Source organism: Ambystoma mexicanum, chromosome 5p (assembly GCF_040938575.1).
Source record: "Ambystoma mexicanum isolate Mex_15411 chromosome 5p, UKY_AmexF1_1, whole genome shotgun sequence".
NCBI lineage: Eukaryota > Metazoa > Chordata > Amphibia > Caudata > Ambystomatidae > Ambystoma > Ambystoma mexicanum.
In genome coordinates this window covers 616,052,787-616,070,951 of record NC_090930.1, presented here as the reverse complement: position 1 = coordinate 616,070,951, position 18,165 = coordinate 616,052,787, and the positions used below count along the sequence as shown (strand labels likewise).

General features: G+C 45.4%; 1 non-coding gene across 1 annotated transcript; it reads right to left on the bottom strand.

The window, feature by feature from the left end:
• Positions 1-9,484: 9,484 nt before the first annotated feature.
• LOC138481912 (5.8S ribosomal RNA) lies at positions 9,485-9,635 on the bottom strand. Its single transcript, XR_011274499.1, has one exon. It is a non-coding gene; the product is annotated as a 5.8S ribosomal RNA (ribosomal RNA).
• Positions 9,636-18,165: the final 8,530 nt, after the last annotated feature.

The following is an 18,165-nucleotide window of genomic DNA, read 5'->3' as shown; positions in this document are numbered from 1 at the left end:
GAATCACACAGCTGCAGCCCTCAAACTCTCCAACCTGTCAGGCTTGCATGAATCGAACAACCTTGATGCCACATGCTACTTCTGTAAGAACGTCACCTTCCCAGCTTTCATCTACTGCCCCACGCTGGCTTTCGACTTGATCGGCCGGGACTTCACTCACTGGCTCCTTCCTGGCTGTTACCAAATGTCTCGATTCCCTCTCGACCTCAAACCGCTGCCTCACCGAACCACATATTGAAATATCAAGGTCACTGCTTAGAACCCATATCGGACCTCAACGTGAACTCCTGGATCATCATTGATCAATCCTAACCAACAGATACACCCATCTCAAACTGGTTTGTCTTTGACCCAGCTCTGGCCCAGATTACAACCTGCATCACTCGAGTACCACTTTTGAATTCCAGTGCTCCCATATTCGACATGTTTCGATACCCAATCTACACTTGGATGAACTATACTGCACTGTCCTCAAACCTGGTTTGATCCAAATGCACAACAGCTCAAACACCTGGTTCAACAATTTTCAACCACCAAGAACTGGTAGTATTAACTATAAACTGAGAAAGGATACCTCAGGGGCATTGTATTTGTCTTGGTAGCAAGGCAACGCAACACAATACAGGTTTGAAACCTGATCGATTCGCTTAGAAACCACTCACTGGTACTAAGCGCGTTATAAAAGAACAATTATAATTTGTTATACTAATAACTGCCCCCTTGGTCCAGCTATGGGCCCTAGACAGTGGTTAGGTCACTTGTGCACCTTTTTCATTCAAGAAACATACCTTGATGTGGTTTTGACTTGCCTTACTACCGTGATTTGTTGCTCAGGGTGCTGCATTGTGTTATCTTTGCTTGTTCTCTGTTCTTTCCTGAGTGGCCGGGTTTGTGTAGTGTTTTTCTATTTAGTTATTTTGCAGAGGGTTTGTTTGAACAAAGTATATCTATTTTTTATAGGACCTTGACTGTCCATTCTCTTTATTGTGACTGCTATGTTTTGCTACTGATTCACACCCCTCATGAGAGAATAGCTTTCCCTGGGCCCACCTTACCACACAAGGTGATGGAAGTATATCTCTTAATTGTTCCTGTTTTAGCTTTATGATTGTATTGTTTCTTGGTTTGTAGCAGTGTGAGGGCTGAGTGAGCATGTTAGCCTCTACTCATTCAATTTGTCACAGTAACAGCCCCCAAACCAAAGAGGTGAATATAGTATCCCGTGAAATTCCCCCTTTTTCCAGTACATTTAGTCACAGAACTGATACCGTCACCATCATTATGATTATCGTCAGGTATTTGACGTAAGATAGGATTTGTTACATTTTAAAATCTTTGGAATCGACTGCCACTCTTGATACAAAATTACACTTTAGAAAATCTACTAATGGGGTAAAATGGAGATAAATATCAGTATTTTAAATTAATGGAGGCTTCTTCATTAACCACTTAAGGTCTTCTACACTACATTCCTCGTCCTCCACGCTGCTTACCTTTGGGGGTCACATCGCCCCCCTGTTGCTCCCTCCATCTCCATGTCCCCCAGGCAGTGAAAACAGAGGACTTCCCCATTCATGCCTGGGGGTCTGGGTTTGCTGTAATGATGTTGGCGCACGGTACGTGTGCTAACATCATCAGGAAATGAAACATACATGCTGTGGCCAAAAGGCTGTACATTTTGCAGCAATGCTTTTTTGTGCTGCTTGGGCATTTCTTGACTGATTTCCTTGAGGCACGGCTTGTTGGAAAAGGAAGACTTTCCCCTTCCCCACTCACCCTCACTCAAGGAGATTGCTGGTCGAGGGTTGTAAGTTTCTCAACCAGCAATAACCACTGGACCACCAGGGAATTGTTTGGGGGGTGGATCCCCCAAGTCAAACAGACCCCACCAAAATAAATAAATAAAGGGAGTACAATATTTTGCACCCATTTGCCCCAATGAAGGCAAACAAAAACTAATAATATGTGGGGCAGACTTGGGGTATGAGGGGGCTGGACGCATGACTGTGGGCCAGGCCCCCTCAGTAACCGACCTCAAGGAGCAGCATATCCTTTCTACCTCCCCGGGGGGAAAAGTGAGGGCCTGGCCCCATTTTGCCACCCCTGGGAAGCAAAAAGGAGCACTAGACCACAAGGTCAAACTACCCACTCTCCCACCCAGAAAATGCCACAAAGGTGGCATCATGTTGTTCTCTTTCTTTGGGGGCAGATGGGTCCTGTTTTGTACCCATTTGCCCCCAAGGAAGGCAAAACTACATTCCATTACATTGTTAGTGACACCCTTGTGGGCATCAGGGGGCTCGCCCATTCCCAGGGGTCCAGCCCTCTCAGGAATCCCCCCACATAGGGGAACATCCTTTCTGCTTCCCTGGGTGGGCAACATTGAGGGTCTGGCCTCAACCCTGGGAAGCGGAATGGAGCAATTGGCCACGAGGGAAAGGGCTTGTGGGGCTCTTTGGCCCATTGCCTGTTGCACTACCAGCAACCATCCTGGATCTCTGGCCAATTATTTTAGAGATTTTCATTCTGGGGCAGGATGTAGATCCCCGCCGGGTCACCTCATGGCCACTGCTGGTTCAGGGGCACTCAACACACATGTGAGGCAGATGTCCAAGTCCGGGAGCAGAATCCCTGGCCTTCCTAGACACTCTCCAGGGAAGGATGGGGATCCTGCCGAGTTCTTTTGGAATGCCGCTGGGATTGGGGATGGTTGACCCACATGGAAGACAGGCGCCCATGCCTGCTGGAAGCATCCCCGTCTGTCCTGGAGTTCTGGCTGTGCTGCGTTATAGCATTTCCCTCAGCGGAGGGATGGGGACCCGGGTGTCCATGGAACTGCTGCTGGGCTTGGGGACAATTGCCCCACATGGTAGATAGGCACCCAAGGCCAGGGGAAGCACCCAAGGCTGTACTGGAGATCTTGCCCAGCTGCATTAAAACTTTTTCCGCCACGGAAGGACTGGGACCCAACCGGGACTCCCAAGGGACTGCAACTGTGTTTGGTGATGGTCAACCCACATGGGAGACAGGAGCCTTAGTCTGGGGACAGCACTCCTGGCTGTCCTAGAACTCTGGCTGGTTTGCGCTGCCGCTGGGCTCAGGGGCAGTTGACAAACATGCAAGGCAGATGGCCTATGTTCTGGAGTTCTGGCTGGGCCAAGTTATAGCTCTTCACTCCAGGGAGAGATGGGGATCATGCCAGAGCTCCCTGGGACCACCACTGGGCTTGGGGACAGTCGATTTACATGGACGACAGGCACCCAAGACCACTGGCAGCACCCCCGGCCATCCTGGAGTTCTAGCTGTGCTGCATTACAGCTTGTCCCTCCTGGGAGGGATGAGAACCCTGATGGGGCTACTTGGGACCATAGCTGGGCTTGGGGATGACAGCCAACATGGGTGACAGGCACCCGAGGCCAGGGGCAGCACCCTCTGCGGTCCTGGAGTTCTGGCCCTGCCTTGTTACAGCTTCTCCCTTCTGGAAGGGATGGGGACCCTGCTGTAGCTCCCTGGCACTACAGCTGGGCTTGGGGATGACCAGCCAACATGGGTGACAGGCACCCAAGGCCAGGGGCAGCACCACCCGGCCGACTTGGACCTCTGGCTGGGCTACATTACAGCTTTCACTCCAGTGAGGGATGGGGATGATGCCGGGGATTTCTGGGGCCGCCGCTCAACTTGGGGATGATCGACTCACATGAGAGACAGGCACCCATGGCCAGGGATATCTCCCCCGACCATCCTGGAGCTCCGACTGTGTTGCATTACAACTTTTCCCTCTGGCTAGAGATGGGGAACCTGCCAGGGCTCCCTGTGGCTTGCTCTGGACTTGGGGACGGTCAACACTTTTTGCCCAGGTAAGTGCACAAATGCATGTGAGGGACTGTTGTTGGCAGGGCACCGGTGGGAACATGGGAAGGTAGGACATGTGTTGTCGCCGGTGTGTTTTCTGGTGGCAAATGTCAGAATATTTTTTTTTTCCTCTGCATTTTGGACTTTGCTGGGCATTGTGGGCAATACATTCTAGGGCGATGCGCAAAAGTCAGGCCTCTTTAGATTCCCACATGTGTCTTCTTTTCAGAAATGCATGGGGTTTCCTCTTTTCCTTAGTGGCTGCGACACCCCAAGGGCAAATATGTTATTTTTTGCTCAAAACAAAATACCATAAAAAATGTTGTCTTCCCAGAGCCTTTATTATGACTATGGTTTAGCCTTTTCACTTTGCGCCCAGGTAAGTGCACCCATACATGTGAGGTACTGTGTTTGTTGGGGGACACCTGTGCGAATGTGGGTAGGTAGGACATGTTTTGTTACCCATGTGTTTTGGTGGTTTCCTGGTGGCAAATGTCTTAAAATTTAGTTTTTCCCCATATTTTTCCTATAGTTCGGCCTTTGCCAGGACTTGTGAGTAATACCTTCTAGGATAATGTGCATTCCCATGGATGTCTTATTTTCAGAAATGCATGAGGTTTCCTGTTTTCCTTAGGGGCTGTGACACGCCAGATGGCCAAACCAGCATTTCCAGGGTGTTTGATGTACCAGTGCTTTAGCCTTTTCCCTTTGCAGCCAGGTCAGTGCACTGACACATATGAGGGACCATTTCTATCAGGACACCTGTGGGAATGTGGGAAGGTAGGATATGTTGTGTTTTCTCTTGGTTTGGATAACGTATTCATATAAATTCTACTGCACTTTGATACACAACTCTTTCCTTTCCCAAAAGTGACCTACATTCAGTTGCTGCTTTAGGCACTGTAGGCTTTTGTAACCTGTGTAAGTCATGTATCCTTCAAAAGGTCTGCCTCTATTCTTTCATAAAATGTATGCTTGCCATTCTTCACCAAATTTGTTTTCCCTTTATTCAAATGCTAAGTACGTCTATTCTATCCTGTGTACTATAGCTCCATTTTTGGCTTGCGCTTTTGCTGGTTTTGTGAAAAATTATGAAAAATGTTTTATTTCCTAACTAGAAGAGTCAGAGGAATGTAGAGGTGCATTGCTTTTCTCAATATTCACAGAAGTCATTACCTTACAAGTCAAAACAAGTCCAGCACATTTCATTTCCTTTGTCATTTTTCCAGTTTTTCCCAAATTATGGGAATTTTAGCTACATAGTTGTTGCTTGACCTGCACAAATGACCCCTTACTGAACTTGAAATTGTGTCTCCTTTTCATAAATGTATGTCTTTTTGTCTTCCCAATCAGTTTTCCTACCTTCCTCTTCCATCCCGTCCAAGCATATCCTATTGAAAAAAGGGAAATATTGCCTACCTCTCAAAACTGATGGTAACCTTATGTTAATGTTGACATTAATGTTAATGTTAATATTAAAGGACACTTTTACCATGCACTACCACCATTGGAATGGTCCCTTTGTGCTCTGGCAGATCTGAAAGGAGAGTGTGGAGGGGTCAGGAAAGTTAGTTGGGTATAGTGGGAAACGGTAGAGTGGGAGTTGTGATGCCCTGTTTGACAGCCTCAGTTCGGGTTTTCACTGTTCGCTGAGCTTTTTTAACCTTATTTGTTGTGTGATGGGCAGCCAATGTAGCATTTTTAACGCTGGGGTGATGTATTCCCTTGGTGGTAGTCTGAGCAGGAGTCTGGCTGCTGCATTTTGAATATGTTGCAGTTTCATTATCAGTGTTTCATCATTCTGAGGTATATGCTGTTGGCATGGTCTATTCTGGACAGGATGAGGGAGATGATGATGAGTGTTTTATGGGTGAAGGAAATGAATGGTAGGATCCTTTTTACTGTGTGCAGGTGGAAGAAACATTCTTTGCTTATTGTGTTTACTTGTGGTTCTAGTGTTAGTTCATTGTACATCAGGATACCAATGGGTATGATAACTTTTTTCTGTTTTGAAGTTGAGGTTACTTGTGTTCATCCAACTGGAGCGCTCTTGTAGGTAGTCGTCCAGCATTGTGTTTTCTTAATGTGTGTTTTGTATTTTGTAGACAATTTGTGTGTCAACTGACTAGTTGTTGCATGTGAAGTTGTATCTTTTAATGACCTTGACTAGTGGGATTAGGTAGATGTTGAAAAGTAGTGGAGATAAGGACAATCCTTGAGGTACTCCACAGGTGGTTCCCCTTGGAGTGGATTTAAAAGGTTTAATTCAGACGGGATCTGTTCTATCTGTTAGGAATGATTTGATACAGGGTGCTAGGTTGGTGATTCCATTTTTCCCAGTCTTTTGATGAGGATTCATAGTTGACTGTGTTGAATGCTGCAGAGAGGTCCAGGAGTACCAGAGTGGAGCTTGTCTCATAGTCTGTATTTGTTTTAGGATTGTCCCAGATTGAGGGTAGTGATGCTTCTCCTCCTCTCATAGGTCTGAAGCTGACTTGTGCCTGGTCCAGCAGTTGTTATTTTTTTCAAAATGTTTATGTGTTATTCCATAGACGTTGGTTTTGAGTAGTTTTGCTCGATAGTGAATGTTTGAGATGGGTCTGCAGTTCCATGTTGCCTGATTTGTCCTGTGGTTTGCTGTATGCCGATTTGAAGGATCGCTGTAGTTTCCCTGTTGAGAGTGATACATTGAAGATGTTTCTGAAGAATTCCAGCAGAGTGCCTTTTGTTAGGAATAATGTGTATATGCCCGGAGGGCAGGGGTCCATGGGTTAGCCTGTTTTGTTGCTATTACTCACCAGCTTCACAAATGTCTCTGCTGATATTTGGGGGAAGTTTTGGAGTTTTTTCTGACAATCTCGGATGGGAGTGTGGGTTGTGTGTTTTGGCTGACCGGTCTGACTTGTTTGATTTGGTGGATGGCGTTGGTTTTGTTTTTGAAATGGTCTGGAGGATGTTGTATAGTCTCAGTGATGGTATGTTGTTGCATCCAGGGTATTCCTCATTTCATTTATGATATTGAATAATTATTTTTGGGTGTTTTCAGCTTTGGTGATTCGGTTGTCGTAATATTTCTTTTTGGCCTTGTGGATTTACTTTTTGTATGAATGGATTTGTCATTGAAATTGTGTTTTTTTTTGTCAGATCATATTTTTTCCTCCATTCTAGTTTAAGCTTCTTGTTTTTCTTTTTCATGGCGCTGAGAAGGAGAGTAAACCATTTTTCTTTTGTTCTCTTGCAGAATGGGGTGAAAGGTTTTTTCTTGGAAATATTGTTGATTGTTCCAGAGATCCATTGGTGGAGCAATTCTATGTATGTTTTGAGTTTGACTTCGTTCAGGTTTGTGGTTGGTGGTTTAGTCATTTTGAGTTGTTCTACTAAGTTACTATCTTTGATGGTCGTCCAGTTTCTTTTCATGATAGTAGGCAGTCTGTTGAGTTGTTTAATTGGTAGCGCGATCATGACTGGAATGATAAGGTGATCACTCCAGAGAATCTGTATTGTTGGTGCCCGGCTCACATCCAGATTCGGTGCTGCCCCCGGGGGGAGATGCCTCGTCCAGCTGTGGCATGTGTTCAGCCTTGATTCGTGCACCAGCCCAACTGACCCAGCCCTTAGAGCCAATCCTTATCCCGAAGTTATGGATCTGACTTGCCGACTTCCCTTACCTACATTGTTCCAACATGCCAGAGGCTGTTCACCTTGGAGACCTGCTGTGGATATGGGTACGTCCCGGCATAAAATGTACACCATCTCTGCCAGATTTTCAAGGACCAGTGAGAGTTCACCAGACGCCGTCAGAACCACAAAGCTTCCCAAGGCTCGGGCCCCTCACTCAGGATGAACCCATTCCATGGTGCCCTGCCCTCCACAAAGAAAAGAGAACTCTCCTCGAGGCCCCAACAGCTTCTACGGGATCATGTGCATTACCGTACTGGACACTGCAAGGGCGCCTGTCTCCACCACTCCGGGTTCAGTGATCTGAACCCAACTCACTTTCGATCAGCTAAGGGCAACAGTGGCCATCACCCATCCTCTCCAAACGGGGCTCACCCATCGCTTATGACCGACTGACCCATGTTCAGCGGTTGTTCACATGGAACCCTTCTCCACTTGGGCCTTCAAAGTTCTCGTTTGAATATTTTCTACTACCACCAAGATCTGCACTTGCGGTGGCTCCACCCAGGCTATTGCCCCAGGCTTCCGTGTGCACCACAGCAGCCCGCCTTCTAGTTGCGGCTTAGCCCCTGTGGGTATCTCAGCACCGGTGACTGCATGGGTATGGGCCTAACACTCCAGCACCATCCATTTTCAGGGCTAGGTGATTTGGCAGGTGAGTTGTTACATACTCTTTAGCAAATTCCGACTTCCATGGCCACCTACCTGCTATCTATATCAAACAACACCTTTTCTGGGGTCCGATGAGCATCAACATCGGGCACTTTAACCCAGCATTCGGTTCATCCCGCAGCACCAGTTCAGTTTATGCAAAGTGGCCCTCTGGGCACTCGCATTTGATGCCTGGCTGCACACCAGCGAGCCAGACTTTTTACCCATTTGAAGTTTGAGAATAGGTTGAAATCATTTCGGGCCCAATACCTTTAATCATTTGCTTTACCAGATAACACTGGGTTTACTGAGTGCCAGCGGTCCTGAGGGAAACTTCGGAGGGAAGCAGCTACTAGATGGTTCAATTTGTTTTTCACCCTATATCCAGGTGTGACGACCGATTTGCACACTAGCAACGCTACAGATCTCCACCAGAGTTTCCTCTGGCTTCACCCTGCCAGGCATAGTTCACCATCTTTCGGGTCCTATCACACACGCTCAAGTTCCACCTCCCCAACAGAGTGGCTGAGACGGGCCGGTGATGTGCCTGCCATGATGCCGCTATGGGATCCCACCTCAGCTAGCATGCGCTGGCCTTCACCGCCACAGGGTTTCATTCTGCCCTCTGACTCGCACACCTGTTAAACTCCTTGGTTCTTGTTTCGTGCCCAGTGGCGTAACGTGGTCGGTATGCACTGAGGACAGTCCACCCCAGCTGACAGTCACACTGGGAGCAGAGGGCCCCATCCCTGTTGCCATTCCACTGAACCCTGAGAGAGACTGTGACTGTTGCCAGAGAAGGGCATGGCAGCGGTCAATCTCCCTCCCCCCGCGTATACAGAAAAACTGCTACCAGGGGGTTGTAAAACTCTCTGCTGGATCAGAGAGCACCTGCCCCCCGGGGCCTTCCCAGCTGACTGAGGGTCGGTCGTGGTGCAGCTGAGGCTGCACCATCCCGATCTGTTGCCCAAGCGAACCTGGTCATGAGGACCACACTCCAGGGCTGTTCCATGCCGGCAGCCTTGGGACAACAGAGACAGTCACACATGGCACAGCTTGGTGCCCCGGGGCATGGTGAAAGTGTGCCAGGATATTTCAAGGCCAGCCGCCCTCCCAAAACCTGCACAAGGTGGGAAAAGGGGGGAGGCTGGGATGCACCGGCAACGAGTCCGTGCAGCCAGGTCCAGGGATCCTGCGACGATGCTGATCGGGATCTGACCTTGAGGGGACAAAGGGAATGGGGTCCCTGCGACAGCCCCAGCCATCCCCTGGGAAGGGAACGCCAGGGCGATTGATGTTCAAGTGACCCTCAGACAGGCATAGCCCTGGGAGGAACTCGGAGCCGCAAGGTGCGTTAGAAGTGTCAATGATCAATGTGTCCTGCAATTCACACTAATTCTCGCAGCTAGCTGTGTTCTTCATTGACGCGCGAGCTGAGTGATCCACCGTGAGTCACAGGCAACATCTCCAGGTGTCGGCCCGAAATGCCGGTGCCACAGAGGCAGGGGGGAGGCAGCGCCGGCTGTGCCGCCTGCCGCGGCAATCCAGACCAGCACCCCGTCTAGCTTCCCCACTTGGGGTACAGGCGAGAGGATTAATCCATCACATGTATTTGCTGGCACCTCGGATGGCATTGGTGATGTTCGTTAACTCCCATGATGATGAGAATACGTCTCATTGTTGTAGGGCTCAATAGAGAATAGCTCTGTATTGGGTGTTAGTGCATTGTCCTTGTTTTATAGAGGTAAGGCTTGCTGTGTTCAATGTAGATGATCTTGGAATAGACACAATGAAAGTGTCAGCATATTAATGATGTCATAACCATCCAGAGTTTACAGGTATGGGCTTTGTATTAAGGTTTGGAAAACTAACACATTTATTGTGATGAAAAGAATGAACTGTGGGGCTCGATGTAGTGCTTATTTGTAATTGTGTGTTATTTGGTTTATTTTTAGAAAGAAGTGGCAGGTGCAAGCAGCCCTGAGTGTAGAAGTGTGACCTATTGACGTGGAATATTTGACAAGAACACACTGAAGGACTGTGTATGCATCAGTTTCCCATTGAGAGGGTTACAAATGAATGAATAAAAACTGTGTGTTATCACCCTGGAAGAATGTCAAACATTTGTTTGTAATGTTCAGGTGCATCCCTGATTTTGATGTGCTTCAAAACAGAAGGTCATGCAACTATTGAAATCAATTTAAAAAAATGTTAAGGTTAGAGGATCTCCCCATTTTAAATGTACATAGGAGCTTGGTGACTTCTATACATTTATATTTTCATGGATGTCATGTTTTTTATTAATTGTGACGTGATGTATATGTATTTTATGTACTGTAATAAAATCATTTTGTACAATTTATATGTTAATGTGTGAATAGGCACGACAGAAGGTCTTATTGACTTTTTGTGTTTATAGTATATTAATTTCTCTGAAACCAGAATTTGTTCATGTTGTCAGAGAAAAGTAAGAGATTTGTAGTGTGTGAAATGTATTCTAAAAATGTTTTTGTGTTTTTGAAATTTCTATTTCGTAATGTCTTTGCTTACAATGGTGAATATCTTAATATTTTCTATAGAATATCTTAATATTTTCTATAGAATAGTGTTTCAGATTAGCTTTTATACATATGGATGTTTTTACGAATTGTGACCGTAAACATTATGTTGATAAAAGGAGGCAGTTTGGTATTCTTTTCTGTATGCCTGCTGTCTCTATTTATGTGTATTTTTATTGGTTGACTTTGACAGCCTTGATAGGGGACCACATTTCATTTTTCTTGTCATTATTTAAATAAAACAGACTATTCAGATTAAAATACGCCTGCTCATTTTCCTGTTTGTGGGATCTGATTGTCTGGTTGGGGGTATTAGACCACTGACATTTCTCTGCAAAATAATACATTCATATATATATTGCATAGGCTAAATTCATTAGACCACACTAGTTTCTCCTTTCATTTTAGCTTAAGCTCTCCTGGTGGAACTTCAGTTTTTCCCTTGCCAGAGTAAATGATGTGTAGTAGCCAGTGCATGTACTAGTTCTTCCTATGCGTTATATTCTCTGTGTATTCAGGGAGTATGGAAAGCCTGTCTGCTCCCCATTAGTGTGAGAAACCAGAAGGTGTCTCACCCACTAGTCCCTGTGGATCTGTCACCCTGGTGGCCAGGACACATCCATAACTTTTGGATCCAGTTCCTGGGGGCGGACCAGTGCAGGAGAATCACCTGGGTGATGTGTTTAGAGGGGGGGGGGAGTTGGACATCAGATGATGAGATATGGTATCCCCTTTCTTATAACACCTGCAAGGATATTTAGGAATGCCAACCTTCCCCCCTTCACAACACAAACACTTTCTCACGGACAGCCAGCTATGAGAGAAAACGGGCTAACACCCGAGCCGTATACCTGACCTGTCCCAATGCAATGGTCAGGCAAGGTCAGGCAATTACTGACCATCACACGCACCTGAAGTCCATTAAGCTTCCCCACATGGATAACAGGGAGAGCACGCAAGCACACTCTGAGCGAGGCAAAGCACTCAAGGAAACAGCAGTTCCAAGATGGTAGTTTAACAACAGGAGAAAGACCGGGAAACAGAAGGGGATTGCAAAGAGGGAAGTTCCCCTGACAGGCTGAAGAATCCTAAATTGTGTGGCAGAGACACCAGGGCCCCTCCTGTGTTAGGAATCAAGGCAGGGGGATGATCAGCAGCTGTGTTAACTGTCCTTGGTTCCAAGAACAAAGCAGCATCAGTGAAATCAACACATCCGTTGAGTTGGGAAGACTGATACAAAACCAATCTGTGTTGAAGCCAAGGTTGCAAGTGCAACATTGTATGGTGAGTGCTGGAATGAACATTGCTTGAAATGCGTGTGCAAGTAAAGTTGAACTGCTGATGAGTGATTGAACTTTGAAACAAATATACAATACATTTGACAGAGTGGTCCGGCACCACTTGTGTGCTTAATCGAAGGTCTCTTTAAGGTATCCAGATGAAAAGTGAAAGAGTTGTAGAGAATTGTAAATCGAAGTGGTCTGCAATGGGTCAAGCAAAATCCTGCACACAAACAAAAGTCTTCGATGCTGATACAGTAAAGAACGTTTGTGGCAAAGTTGATAAAGTTGGTCCTAGCCTGGCAGAGGCAGATCAATTGAAATTCAAAATGGGTCTGATCATGGCAGAGGGGGAACCAGGGTGAAGCGAGAAGAAGGTTTTTTTGTTAAAGTGGGTCTGAGCCCAGTGCAGGAGGACCCAGGGTGAACAGAAAATTACCTCAGAAATTTTACATGTAAAATACTAAGAAGGTGGGTCTGAGCCCTGCGTAGGTGGACCCAATGTGAACAAAAAATCACCCAAGAATGTGCATGTGTGAAATCCTAAGAAGAAAGGAACTTTGATGTGTTTCGTATTGCATCAGGCCCTCTGAAAAAGACACTTTTAATGGGAAAGAGACTTTGGCACAGAAGGCCATGATTTTGATGTTTTGAACTGCACCCTGCCAGAGACTGTTCTAATCTTGAGTGTGCTGCATTGTCCCATTCTGAAAACATTAGAAAGGGAAGCCTCAGCTTGAATATCCTGACATATCATGTCTTGAACACTTTTCTATTGCATAACATTGTTTCCCACACTATTTATATTTAGAAGTAAGGATTGGCAATAGGTTTATTAGTGTAGGTCCTTTTAGTTTGACAAGACACCACTAGGACTGCATTATTAGTATTTGATGATTGTAGCGTGCTCCCATCTTTAGATTCAGGTTTAGATGAGTGTTTATTAAACCCAATTGAAGTTCAATAAACACCATTGAACTGTGATGACTTGTGTCTGTCTTACTGTTTGATAGCATGCCGTCCTAACAGTAGCCTTCTCTACTAAATAGCACCCACCCTTAATTTACATGACTTGGCCAGTGAATGATTTACTATGTTCTATTCTCTCATAGTGTGCCTTTTGAATGTTGGGTCAATATTAGTTGCCTTTTTACAATTTTTCAAATTGTCTGCTACAGTGCTTACTGATCTGCCGAGAGCATTTGAATATGGATGAAGTGTTCAGAACCATTTTGGATTCACAAAATGGTGTGGGTGCAGTTTTTGAAAGTTTCACATTAGTTAATGGACTTGCAGCAACTGGAGCACACTGTTTACAGTGCTGACAAAGAGTCTATCTCATGCTCAGTCTATAAGATGTTTGTAAGAGTTCCTTGTGGTTTATTTCACTTATGTGTTCCATATTCAGTCGTTTGCACTTTCTTTGATTTTAAAACCATCTACAGCGGCAGATGTGCCTCATTTTGTTCTTTTAAGAGCAAGTTGATTCATGACACATTTATATCTGCACGTTCATCTGGAAAACGTATTTCCCTATGAGCATTTCCTTGAAATGTGATTATTTTTGATTGAAAATGATAAAATGTCTCTGAGGGAAAGACAGGCTCAGGGAAACCCAATCCATCCACCCTCTGGGAAGCACATTCACTAGCAGCCATTACAAAAGAGTCCCTGTTGCGGGACCCCTTTAACATATTGATGGATAATTACTTTAACTCACTTAACAACATAGTTTAGCTTTGCTACAAACCTAGTTTTAATCTGTCGCTTACATGTTAATAGCATTTCATATGTTAATACTTTTTTGTTTCTTTACAAAGTCAAGTTTTAATAAATAGTCATATAGTTTCTTTACTGCCATTTTGTACACAGAGGATATGGGGTCATGTTTGTATGAATTGTGCTGTCCCTGTAACAACATTTTTGCATTGAATTTCATAGGTTTTTGCTAGTGCAATTTAGCCATAATGTCCCTTTAACAATGTTTTTGTAAGTGAATTTCATAGGTTTTTAGTAGTGTACTGTAAGCAGAATGTTGCTTTAGCATAGCGTTTTCTGTAAAGAGGATAGGTATTTGGTACGGTAACATAACAATAACGTCCCATTAACAACGGTTTGTTACTGATTCCTTGGCTGCCCTCATAATATATGTGTGGAAAGGGCAAATTGTCTGGTGTATGTATCCATTTGAGCTTTCCCTTACTTTTCCGAATAGTGTTGGTGTATCGTACCAATTACAGATGTAGAAAGTAAATGTTGTTTAGTGTGTCAGGAGGCTCTCTTTATGTGTTGACAGTGCACGGTAAATCTGTGCCACACACTACTGGCAGAGATGACTACAGAAGAGCAATATAGACGTTTCCTAGGGTCACTGCACCTGGTTGGCGTATGTGCAATCACACTGCATTTATTCGTAGGACTCCATTAGTGGTCACATGTCCGCATCTTCGAATGCACTTTTTTAGGTAGTTGTGGAAGCGCACATGTTTCCCTTCCACACCTATAACATTCACAGGTCATCCACTGTATGCTGGTAACAACGCACCTGTAACCAGCCCTACGGATTCATGCAGTAGGCTACAGCATTTAAAGAACTGCTGCCAACTTCTTGGGTGGCTCTGCAAACCTACCCCAATGTGTGGCTAAAGTACTCCTAACTGTATAAGGGCCACTGGTAAACAAGGAACAGCAACCTGCAGTGTCACGTGGGCGTGTTAAATGCTGCATTACTTTGATTTATCTGCTGCTTGCCTTTCCATGACGTGTGAAACAGATACATTGTGTCTGCACTCAGCAGTGTGACGGAAAGTATCAAGAGGTCGCCTGCCAGTCGTACAGTTGAAGAAAACATGTAAATGCAGGTGGGACAGTTTGTACTTAGTCTGCAAAATGGCAAAGCTGGTGCACCTTCCTCACGCACATAGTAGTGCACGTAAAGGCAAGTAAGGAAACAGCAGAATATGCAGAGAGCAAACAACCTTACTGGTTGTTAGAAAAGCGATGTAGCTGCATGGGTCGCACAGAATACATGGGTTCCTGCTGCACGTAATGAAGCTGTGTTTCGCGTTGTTGTAAACATTCTTGTATTCCACAATGTATGTATATCCATGAATGCTACCCTAACACTAATGGTGTAGCATAAAGTGTTTCTGCTGCATGTGACAACAACTGAAATTAAGCATAAGGGACCAGTGGGCAGCCTACCGCCCTTCCAACAATTACATAGTGAACTTTAATGTACAGCATTCCCCACATCTTCTTCGGACATCAACACGGGCACTCCTGTAGGGCAGAAAACCCCTAAAACAACCTCTGAAAACCATATGCCACGCTACAGACCATACCCGTCAAATGGCATTGTATTGTGCATGTACTGTAACATGCTCCTGTAAAGAGGGAAGGTACTTGGAAGTGTGTGGGAACGGTCCTTACAGGAGCATTGCAATGACTGGCACCTAGGTACATAAGGGCCACCCAATAATTCATTCTCCTGGCACGTCCCCTATAGTATCCAGCCAGGTGCTGCCACTTCTGTCCTGGACCTTTGCTGCCGTTCCTTCTATGGCATGTGTGAGAACACCATAACAAATGAAAATTAACTGGGAAAGGTAAAAAGGTAAATGAAGAAAGCACCTTTCACAGATCAACAACAGAATTGCCAATGCACGTATGCAGGGCGGGGGGCATGGCAGTGTGGTAAACACTGCAGTTCAATCAGTTAGAGAGGGGTTTGCTGTACAAAGATATTTTTTTACATGTTGCAGAGCATTTTCAATAGAGACACAGCGCATCACTAACTACAAAAAAATATCACTACTTTTAATAAGGGCACCAAGCCAATTTAGATGCGGTATGCAAAAATCGTGATGGCTTGAATATTAAGATGAACGTTATAGCTGGGGAAAAGTAATCATGCACTAAAACGTCATATTCCATGGACAAAGTATGCCATTGGCACTTGTCGAACAAAAGCAGAAATACACTTCTTTGCAATGTACCGCTGTGTCTGCATTCACGGACCAAATACAAAATGAAGCTCCCACATCAGTGGCTGAATAATGCAATAGAAACATATGCAAGTGATCCGAAACAAAAGCATGAACTGGGCAAGTGCCTCCTTCATTACATTCGGCACTGAAACTCATGCATTATGCTGCGCAATTTTCCCTGCACAATGAACAACAATAATATCAGCATGATTGTGTGTCACCAAAGTGTCACACAGAGAAACCCAAGTCAGGCACTTCATTGTAGCTACTCCATAGCACTACACATGCACAGCATAGATTGCAAAATTAGTAGTCACTACACAGTGTTTTCCATTCACTTTCAGTCAATGTATGTCGAATTCCCTGAAACACACAGCCAAAACCGCATCCTCTGCATTTCTGTCGACAAATACACTGTGTAGCACAATCTGTCTGTACACACCACACCCACAAACTTTATTGCCCAATTCCGTAGCCTCTGCAGGCCCATTTCTATGGCCGTCATCTGCAAAAGGGGTGTATGAAACACATGCCACCCGGCAACTATCGCGATATTCACAGACTTTTCATGCTGCGCACACGGGAGTAGGGGAATAACTTTTAACCAGGGGAGCGGATGTTGTTAGTTGTGGTGGCTCTTAAAAGAACCTTTTTTTTTGCAGTTTTCATACGTAAATGTGTTTTTTCAGTGTCAGCTCACATTCTTACAATAGGGTCATCAGTGCAGTGTGTAGATTGTGAAACAACATTTCATTGCCACTGTGCGACAAAAACATGCCATTTGCCTTGAAAAGGTGTATGTATCACAAACCAATGTTCTCATTCTCACAGAAGAACATCCCAGCAGCATACAAGAAGTCACACATGCTTCTGTTGATGAGACCGCTTCTGACCTAAGGCTGGTGACCAGAATCATTAGAATACTTCCACACTATTCTCGGGGGTATACATGAGAAAAGCACCTTGGCAGTAGGGAAAATGCGCTGCACTGCTTTCATCATAATCTTCAGTTGACAGAACACACGGGAACAAGGCATGTAACCCATAACGAAGGCTGCAAAGTGCACGATCACAACATGTACAGTTGCCTAAGAGGCCACGCGTCGACATTCTACAAGCAGTCCACCGAAACAGCACGTTTTGACACTACACCACAAAGCGTCCATTCCCTCCAAACTTAAATTGCCAGACAGGTCTTCTTGGAGGGCATACATGCATAGATCTTCCAAAAAGCCATCACCCACAATGAAAACTGTGCATCTTGCCATGTTTGCCAGCCGCAGAACGCTAAGTAATGGAAAAAGTGAATGCCGCTCTTTCCTGTGACGCACACCCAGAGCAGCTGATTGGCCAAAGGCCATAGTACCATTCCCATTGGCCACCATGGTGAGAAGCGCAAAATATACCACGTGCCTTTCACCAATGACCATGAGGGCTGCGCCCCGGTGAAGCAGTAGGACTCCTTCTCCCAATTGGTGGTCTTTCCTGTGATGTACACCCTGAGCACCTGAATGGCCAAAGGCCATAGTCCCATTTCCATTGGCCAGCATGCTGAGAAGCACAGAATGTGGCACGCACCTTTCTCCAAGTGCTGCTAGGGCCGCACCTCACAAAAGCAGGAGGATTCCTTCTTCCTATTGGCACACTTTCCTGTGACGCACACCCTGAGCACCACCTAAAAGGGCAATCACTACAGTTCCATTTCCATAGGCAAGCATGGTGAGAAGCACCGAATGTGGCACGTGTAGGTCCCCAAGTACGTTGATGTCCGGGCCCCAGTGAAGCAGTAGTCCCTCTTTCTATTGCTGCACATCCTAAGCATCTGATTGGACAATCCCCACAGTTCCATTTTCAAGGCCCCATCCCGTAAAATCCCCAGTTGTGGCTTTCCTGCTGCATGCAGGCTTGGGTGAATAACTTGCAACCAGGGAAGGGCGAGTTTATGGTAAGGGGTGACTCTTAAAAGAGCCTGTTGTTTTTTTTGGTTAGATGCTTCTACAGAAACAACTTTTTTTTTCGTTTTTATTAGCTTTTGTGTTTTCTTGTGCTCACATTAGTAAAGTAAACTCTTCACTGCATCCTGTAGAGGACAAACAAAACCTGCATTGCCAATGGGTGACAACAAAATGCCATTTTCTTGGAAAAACTATAAATTTT